Below are 9,309 nucleotides of genomic sequence, written 5' to 3' on the forward strand. Positions count from 1 at the left end.
GAGACAAACCCTCTGTTGCCATTTCGAGAATCAGGAACACCCTCCAGCCAAGAGCGAGCTTCTCCAGCAGCCTCCAGCCAGCTGCAGGGCTCAGGTAATGATTTGCATTCGTGTGAGTGCAGCAAGGACGGGAGTTAAGGCAGCAGAGGCGCAAGTGGGGCTTTCTGCACTTCCCCCCACAGGACTTTAAGGAGGGTGACTTGGTTTTGTTTGAACTTTCCAAGCTGACAGCAAGAGATCAGCTTGGGAGAGCCCCAAAGCATGGAAAATTCCAGCTCCGTTTGCAGTTTTATTCAAGTTCAGGCTGTTTGGGAGCACGGGATTCTTTTTTCACTGAAAATTTTGCAACTTCAGTTACAACAGCTGTTACCAGGCAACCGACATAAATGAGAAGTTTGAGCCAATGGAGTAGACAGTTTATTCGAGTTGCTTGGTGCCCAAATACCATAATCATGAGAACAGCGTTAGATGGATAAATAAATAGTACAGGAGGGGCAAGGAGTCAGAGCGAGGAATGGGTAAAACAAAGCAAGCCTGACTGCAAGGGGTGATACAAGGTAGGAACCGAAAGCTTGTGTATAACATAGCAGGAACAGGAAGGGCAGGAGGAGGAGGTCAGAAAGCAGAAAAAAAACTTGGCAAGAAATGAGAGACCGGAGAACCTGCTAAGCCAAGCTGTGTATGGCACCCTGGGGCAATGGTCCTTTGTCCCAGCTTTCTCCTCTGTTTTCCCCCTGATTTTCTGAGAAAGCAGCACTGCAAACGTATTCAAATCTGCTGTGAGAAACTTTATCTGGAGCATATGACAAGGGCAATGGATATTAGAGCTGAAGCCTTGCCCTGCTGTCACGACCAGTGTGGTACGTATTGCCCGTTACCTGATGTTGGAGCAGCTGCAATGCTGTAGAGACCCCTCTCCCAGCCATTTTCCTCAGGATTGGGATGTCATGTTGCCTGATGGCTGTGGTGAGAATGCTGTGATGGGAGAAATGCTTAGGGTTACAGCTATGGGATGGACATATCAGAGGCAGTACAATTTAATATTTGAGGACACTGCTACTTGAACACTGTGTCATGTTTTGGATGCCCACACTTGAAAATGGCTGTTAAAAACTGTAGAGACTTTAGAAGAGAGCCCAGAAGAACTTCTGCAATACAAAACCTGCGTTGTAGTCAGAGACCACCTAAACTCATTACACTGAAGAGGCTGGACCATGGTGGTCTAGCACCTATGTGGCAAAGACATAGAAGAAGCAGCTCTTTAACTGAGCTGGAGAAAAGTATAATCATAGAATCATAGAATCATAGAATCGTTAAGGTTGGAAGAGACCTTCAAGATCATCGAGTCCAACCGTCAACCCAACAACACCATGCCCACTAAACCATGTCCCTAAGCGCCTCATCTACACATCTTCTAAATACTTCCAGGGATGGTGACTCAACCACTCCCCTGGGCAGCCTGTTCCAATGTTTAACTACTCTTTCAGTAAAGAAATTTTTCCTCACATCCAATCTAAACCTCCCCTGGCGCAACTTGAGGCCATTTCCTCTCGTCCTTTCGCCAGTTACTTGGGAGAAGAGACCAACACCCACCTCGCTACAACCTCCTTTCAGGTAGTTGTAGAGAGCAATGAGGTCTCCCCTCAGCCTCCTTTTCTCCAGGCTAAACAACCCCAGCTCCCTCAGCCGCTCCTCATAAGACTTGTTCTCCAGACCCCTCACCAGCCTCATTGCCCTTCTCTGGACACGTTCCAACATCTCAACATCCTTCTTGTAGTGAGGGGCCCAAAACTGAACACAGTATTCGAGGTGCGGCCTCACCAGTGCTGAGTACAGGGGCACGATCACTTCCCTACTCCTGCTGGCCACACTATTTCTGATACAGGCCAGGATGCCGTTGGCCTTCTTGGCCGCCTGGGCACACTGCCGGCTCATGTTCAGCCGGCTGTCGACCAACACCCCCAGGTCCTTTTCCGCCAGGCAGCTTTCCAGCCACTCTTCCCCAAGCCTGTAGCGCTCCATGGGGTTGTTGTGGCCGAAGTGCAGGACCCGGCACTTGGCCTTGTTGAACCTCATACAGTTGGCCTCGGCCCATCGGTCCAGCCTGTCCAGGTCCCTCTGCAGAGCCTTCCTACCCTCGAGCAGATCAACACTCCCACCCAACTTGGTGTCGTCTGCAAACTTACTGAGGGTGCACTCGATCCCCTCATCCAGATCATTGATAAAGATATTGAACAGAACTGGCCCCAATACTGAGCCCTGGGGAACACCGCTCGTGACCGGCCGCCAACTGGATTGAACTCCATTCACCACAACTCTCTGGGCCCGGCCGTCCTGCCAGTTTTTGACCCAGCGCAGAGTACAAGCACTGGCCCGTACAGGGATCGAACCCGCGACCTTGGCGTTATTAGCACCACGCTCTAACCAACTGAGCTAACCGGCCCGCTAATAGGATAATAATAGGATCCAGTGGGCAGAAGCATCATACCATGTTACCCATGAAATACCAATAAAATAAAATAATGATTCCTCCATTAAACTTCAGCTCTCCTAATGGAATACATTACAGTAACGTCAGTTTTGTATAAGAAACACGTAGGTGTCGTATTAGGAGGTTTCTCATGCGGTGCATCACCATAGGGAGTACACTTCAGAGACTGATGACATTATTTAATTATGCCAATGTGTCACTGTGTTCTCCGAATTACCTGAACAGGGTATTAATGCTCTGCCTCCCTGCATAGGAAGTTATGCATGGGAAACGGCACAGTTCAGAGCACAAGGACAACTGCAAACAAACATTTTTAGCAGTGCTGCATAGAAGAAGGATGTTGATGAGCGGTGATTAAGCACACAAACAGTCAGAATGTAATGATTAGAGATTTAGAAGCAATACATAAAAAGAACAAAAAGAGACATTTTATATTTTGGGTGCTACAAAATGTGATAGACAAAGAACTTATCTATGATATTTCTTCAGGTTTTTAATGTCTGCTGCAACAATTGAAACATGCTGTGGAAGTGGTTTAGGTTTTTCTAATTTATCTGACAATTTTACAGGGAAAAATGTTTTTTTAGTCATGAAGATTTTTGAGGTAATTATGTAATGCCAGTCAGATAATTTATGGTCCTTTGAATTTTTTGTTGAAATTTGAATTGACTCAGCTGGATTTGTAATACAATATTTTGAATAATTTAAAAACACCCACTTGAAGATTTTAAATTAGGCTACTCTCTTTTTATAAAGAATTTCCAGATTAATGGCTGACACACTACAAGCTTTAACAGACTTCTTAGTGCTTTTCCTCATAGGATGCTCTGTTCTCAAGAGATCCTTGGAAAGAAGGGCTTAACCACAAAGTTGTCTGACATACATGGGTTGTGAACAATTTGGGGCCTGAAGCCCAGAGAGTCTCTGAAAGAAAGGTACTACTACCAATTTGACATTTTTATTGAAGTTACTAAAGAAAACAATGCCAGAAAAGTAGTACTGGTCAGCACTATGCAGTCTCAAGAGCTGTAACCTCATTGTTAAGTTTTGAAGGGAAATTTCTATTCAGATATGTCCATTTCCATAGCAGAGAGTTCAGTGTTGTAATCATCTGCCCCATCTGCGCTCCCTTCGGATCCATTATAGCATTTAGAACCATGTCTTCTTTTATTACTTCTTGCATTTCTGTTAGAGGCAAAAGCTTATGAAACCACAGGGATAGCTTTGAAAATGAAGTATTCTTTTGCAATTGATGGTCTATAGTATTCCTGATCCAGTGGGTATATTTGAAATATTGTCAGGTTACTTTCTGTCCTTAAGTTAGTCACAGTTTTATGATCCTAACCTCACAGCTAACGTAAACTTCTCCCTTGTTGGCTGGCAAGCTCAACTTAAGATAAAACTGCGAATGGGCAAAACTGAATCTCATGATACTTTATACCATGCATAAAGCCCAGCAGATGGAGTCAACTTATACACAAACATTTCAGTTTTTTTTAAAGAAACAAGCAAGCAAGTCCTGCAAGTATTAGGGCCAGAGACTTCTTAAGTCACATGTTTTTACTGTGACTTAAAGGCTCAGAATCCAAAATAACATATTTCCTTTTTTTAATTTGTATTTTAGGACATTTTCCATTTCTGAGGATCACCTTGGTCAGCTTCAGAGTTGTAGCACTCTTCTGCTTGGCTGGGGGCTCTCTGGCTGCTTTTTTTTCTAACTCGTGCATTCGTTTCAAGAGTCTTCATTTCAAGAAAGTCAGACAAAATAATGAGTTACTATAGTATAGTAAATGGAGATTTATAAATAAACTGATCTATTTATGCATGCCTAGATGACAGCTAAAGGCTTTGCTGTGGAATAGCGTAACGGAACAACACCAGCAGCAGTGCACTTGCATCTGCCTCCTCTCTGCCAATAGTTGGAATCAGCCTGTGCTAAGCTACATGGCCCTTCTCACCCTTCTTCAGCTTTGGTTCTAGAGTAAAAGTCAGTGAGAGTCACTTTTCTTTCACTGTAATGTAATTAAGGCTCAGTTCGTCAGAAACGAAGCAAAACCTATCACCCACTTTCCACCAACCCTGTGTAGAACTAGCAGTTCCCAGAAGGGCTGTATCTATAAAGGACACTGCTCCTGTGGGCAAGGACCCTTCCACCTCTGCTCTCCTGGCCTTGCCTGGCTCTCCTGCCTCAACGCTAAACAGCACAGGCCCTGGGCCTGATCTTCCTACAGGCTTTGCTCTAGCCAAGTTCTCATTAGCGTCAGCAAGGACATCAGAAACTGCCCTGCTGTAACAAAAATCAGCAGCTTTGTTTTTAGAAGCCTCTTGACTTTGAAGCTAATTGTTGCAACTCTGTTTCCCCTCCATAGCACACTCCTGTTTAAAAGAAAGAAAGGCAGGCTGCCTCAGAAAACCATGCGTTATTGACCTCAGTGCTGTCTGCGTGGTCTCTCTGTTCATGGCCGTACAGCATTACTTCAGCAGAGAGAGAGCCAAGGCCCCCTGTGTGAGGTGGTAACCAGCCACAGTAAGGGTTGCGACTGAACTCTGCCTGCGCTCCCACCTTGCCAGATGAACCACATTTGCACATGTTGTTTTCCTGTCTGTTTGCATACAAATGAGAGTACAGCATCTAAGCGTGAGCCCAGCACAATTAGCATTTATACAAATTCAGCGCCTCTCTCTGCTTCTGTCTGTGGGGCATGCTTCCAGGCTCCCTCAGAGCCAACCAACGAAGCAGTCCATGAGCAAAAAAGATTGCTCATGTGCCCATTTCTACAGATGTGGGAACGGGATGCGTATGCCCCAGGGTCACATTGAAACTTCTGAGGAACAACTAGTAATGCATCCCACACCCAGCTGACACCCACAGGCTTAGCCAAAAGAAGAACTTTCTTTGGTGCACTGATGGATTTTCTGCTTTTTGGAGAACTCCATGCAAGCGCAGCAATCCTTTTCCAAATTCAGCCTTGGTTCTGCACCCGCTGCACTGCGACATGCTTACACTGCTCTGAAAGGCTGACAGCACTTGTCCTGTGTTTCCCCAAAGATTAGAATGTCATCACTTGTGGTTAAGAGCTTTGGCAACATGTTGAATTACTTTTCTGATATTATCTTTACATTTTTCAAGAGCTTAGCATATTCCAAACATTAATCTTCTGTGCTGTCTTCAGGCAACGTGACCAGAAAATGCTTTGTCAGCTAAGGTTGTGACAAAAATGCCAGGCATTACTTTAAAAATAAATAAATAAAAAGGAATCACCCCCTCTAGAAGTCTTGCTTGCCATATACGTTTGATGAACCTGTTAGTTCAGCCACAACACTTTGCAGTCTTTACAGACATGTAGCAGAAGCCATTGCAGTCTAAGCACCAGACCATTTGCAGAAGTGACTCATTCTCACTGAAACAGGGCATCTATGGTAAATGTACGAAGATAGACACATGAAACACAGTTTCCAAAGAACCCTCCTGTGCAGGTTGTCCTGTCTTGCAATACACAGGGGTTAGCTTTCAGGAGCAGGGAGCACTCCAGAAGGACTGATGGCAGCGGTGGGTCCGCAGCACCTCTGAAATTCAGGCCCCACCTTGCTGCTGCCTAACCGATATGGGCTCAAGCAGCCACCGCTCTGCAGAGCACCTCTAAGAGCAGTGCCGGGTCAGCGACAGCTGGACTGGCAAGGGGACCACCCCACACAGCAAAGGCAGGAGATGAAATGGTGAGCATGTATTAACTGAAACCACCCTGCATCTCAGCTCCTGTTTGGAGCTGCAGCACTGGTAACAGAGCAGTAGGCACCCAAAAGATTTCACAGCTTGTATTCCTGGCGCAATAGGCTCTTACAGGGAGACAGCAGAAGGTGAGGACTTCTTAAATTACCCCAGCATAACTGCCAGGCCAGGCCTCAGCAGGAGTGACCCAAACGTGTATTTTGCTCCCACTGTATTTAGTGCTTCATCTACCAACAGAGATATTGACAGTTCCTAAATCCTTCACACCGGGGACAGCAAATATGGGGCATATGCTCAGCGAAGCAGAAAGAAGCAATCCTGAAGATTAACAGCCAAATCTGGCAGTCCTTCAACACTCATACTCTATCAAAACTCCCATCAAAATCAATACAGGTTTTAAATGGGGACTCAATCATACTATTGCTCAGAGTAAGAGGGCAGCTTACTATCACACTCCTGGAGCAGACAGGAGTTGCTGTAAAGGCCCTGATGCCAGTTATTACCTAGAGGTGTGAAGCTCATGCATGTCAAACTCTTGTGCATGCACACTCAGCCCTACACTGGCCTCCCGCAGAATAAAAGCTTGGTATCATAAGCCTATGTGCTTACAGGTTTGTCCCAAGGGACAGAGTGCGGGAACCATCCCTTTTGCCTCTCTTGGGTGTAAGATGGAAGACTTTGTTTGACATAGCTGTACCAGTTGGGTTTGCCCATGCTCACAAACAAAAAGAGGATGTAACAATGCTTGGGTGCAGCTTTTCCCACTACGCTGCTACCTGCGGTCCAGGCAAGTGATGCTCAAGACTGACGGGGCTTCGTGCTTCCCAGTGCATCCATGCAAAGCACCATGTGATCTAGTTCCAAGGAAGGAAATGCAGGATCAAGGCCCTACTCCCTTCCCTATGCTTCACAGGTCATTTTCCACACATTTCCTCGGGTGAGATGGATTTCCTCTGAACAGCATGTAACAAAATGCTCTATTCAGAGACTGTGTTAATGCACAGTGAATGGGGGTTACCATTGCAGACAGTGATTGCCACAGAAATGGTCACAAAAGCAGCATTTCAGTGGGAAAAGAAAGACTCGATGCAGAACAAGCCCAAGGAGATCAGTGCAGTCAGCACAGAAGATCCTGCAGCCTCACCTAGTGAGAAGGGAAAAGCTACAGCATTTTTCCAGAGATGCACACCAGAATCTCATATCCCTACTCCTCTAAATCACTTGGGTAAGAAACTGTTAATTTAATATCCAAAGTTTTGGGTTAGAATAATGTAATTCAGTGGAGAATAGCTGGCTTGGGAGATAATCCCTGTGAGTGAAGTGCAATTGCAGGGTGGAATTTCCAATAAGAAAATGATTTGTGCAATTTTGCTAGTATGACATTAAAACCTGAAGTAACCCAGACAATGTCAGGTGTTAAGCCAAACACAGGGGTGTTTTCACTTAAACCTTGACTCTGAACACCTCCTGGAAAGACAATATAGCCAGAAAGGCAACCATCTGCTAATGTGCACAGGTAGCTTTGAAAGTGAAATCAGGAGAAAAAGGTAGACAGTAAACAGAAGAAACGTCAGAGAAGTGAGTAGCACAAGCAAGAGTGACACCCACCTCCCGAGAATGCATCTGTTCCCTCTCATGTGCAGGGTGTACATTATTCCAAGAGGTTTGCAGTTCCCACATCCTGCTTTTATATGCTTTAATGTTCTAGCAGCTGAGTGACCCCACAGGCATCTCTGCCAAGAATTACAAAGCAAGACACTGAGCATCCCCTCCCTCCCTCCCTGCTAGGGACTCGGTGTGTCTAGGACACCTGCTGTTCCCAAGGATAAGGTGGAATCGCTGGGCAAATACCAGCTGTGATATAACTTTGCTTTCATGTTTTCTTTAACGTCCCTGAAACACACAGTGCAGGCTTTGCCTCAACGATACAGTAAAAGCACAGGCATTCAGCATGTATAATTTAGAGGCTGAGGTTTTGGCCTCCAGGGCCTTGCTTAGCTGATGATAATCCACTTGACAGGGTGATTTTTTCCCTAAATGATTCAGCATATCGCATCCCTTTTGTCCTGCTTATTCAAGGAGAAAATACCTAACTGAAACGAATAGCTGGTGGGGCGAGCACAGAATGACTGGGTTTGGTTCCCTCACAAGGTAAGTGACCTTGCATGGGGCACGCAGCCCTGCAAGAAGGTTGTTTCCAGCCATGCTTACTTTACCCAACATGGCATTGCCCTGCCTTTCTTTCAGGCTGATCATGCGGCCAATTACAGTATTGCCACCCTCTACCCTGGTGAGCAAAGGTTGAGACGTGCCCTTCCCAGCCCTGCCAGAGTGATTCCACACGTACATGCATCGGGATGCAGCTAGAGCCACGTGGATACACCTAGTGGCTTTCAATGCAAACGGTGTGGGGCGTAGGCTGTAAACAGCTGAAGTAATTCACATACCCTATTGCCTGATGCTTGGCTGTGTCTAGAGAAGAAAGAACATCTAACTGGCTCCAGGGAAGCAGGTGAGCTGCTCACACTGTCCAAATTCAGCCCAGGAGCCTTGGATTTGTCACTCCTGAGCTGGTGCATTTCTCACATCAAGACCTGTGTCTTGATGCCTGCGCAGATTAAACCTTTTGCAAAACTAACATTTCAAGAAAAAACACATTCCCCTCCTTCCTGCCCCCTCCCAAAAGACCAATGCAGAAATACTGGTGCTGAGCAGCTTTAAGTGTAAAGGTATGTGCCCCCAAGTGGCTTCATTCAGCACTAAGCAACTCAGCCGTTTTGAAGCCTGAGGCTCCTGGGATCCCAGCTTTGGCACTTTATTTTTGCAAACACTGGTTTCTAGGCTGTGTTTAATAATTCCTCTTAGATGTATCTCCACAGGTGACCCAGATTCGGAAAGCCTCTTTGTTTCAGATTGTTATGCACATATTTAAAGATGAGCTTAATGGCTTTCTCAGATCAGGGCCACATCAAACAGTTTTGTTACTGAAGAAGGAATGATTGCCTGCATTTGAAGTAGTTGTGCACGTCACACAAGCGTTGTCAACAAGGTGCAAATTCATCTAGGGATTCTCTTGGTTGCTGCTTAG

General features: G+C 45.7%; 1 non-coding gene across 1 annotated transcript; it reads right to left on the bottom strand.

Annotated features, from left to right (window-relative positions):
- Positions 1-2,369: 2,369 nt before the first annotated feature.
- TRNAI-AAU lies at positions 2,370-2,443 on the bottom strand. The gene has a single exon. It is a non-coding gene; the product is annotated as a tRNA-Ile (tRNA).
- Positions 2,444-9,309: the final 6,866 nt, after the last annotated feature.

This window comes from Pygoscelis adeliae, unplaced genomic scaffold (assembly GCF_000699105.1).
Source record: "Pygoscelis adeliae isolate BGI_AS28 unplaced genomic scaffold, ASM69910v1 Scaffold160, whole genome shotgun sequence".
Classification (NCBI taxonomy): domain Eukaryota; kingdom Metazoa; phylum Chordata; class Aves; order Sphenisciformes; family Spheniscidae; genus Pygoscelis; species Pygoscelis adeliae.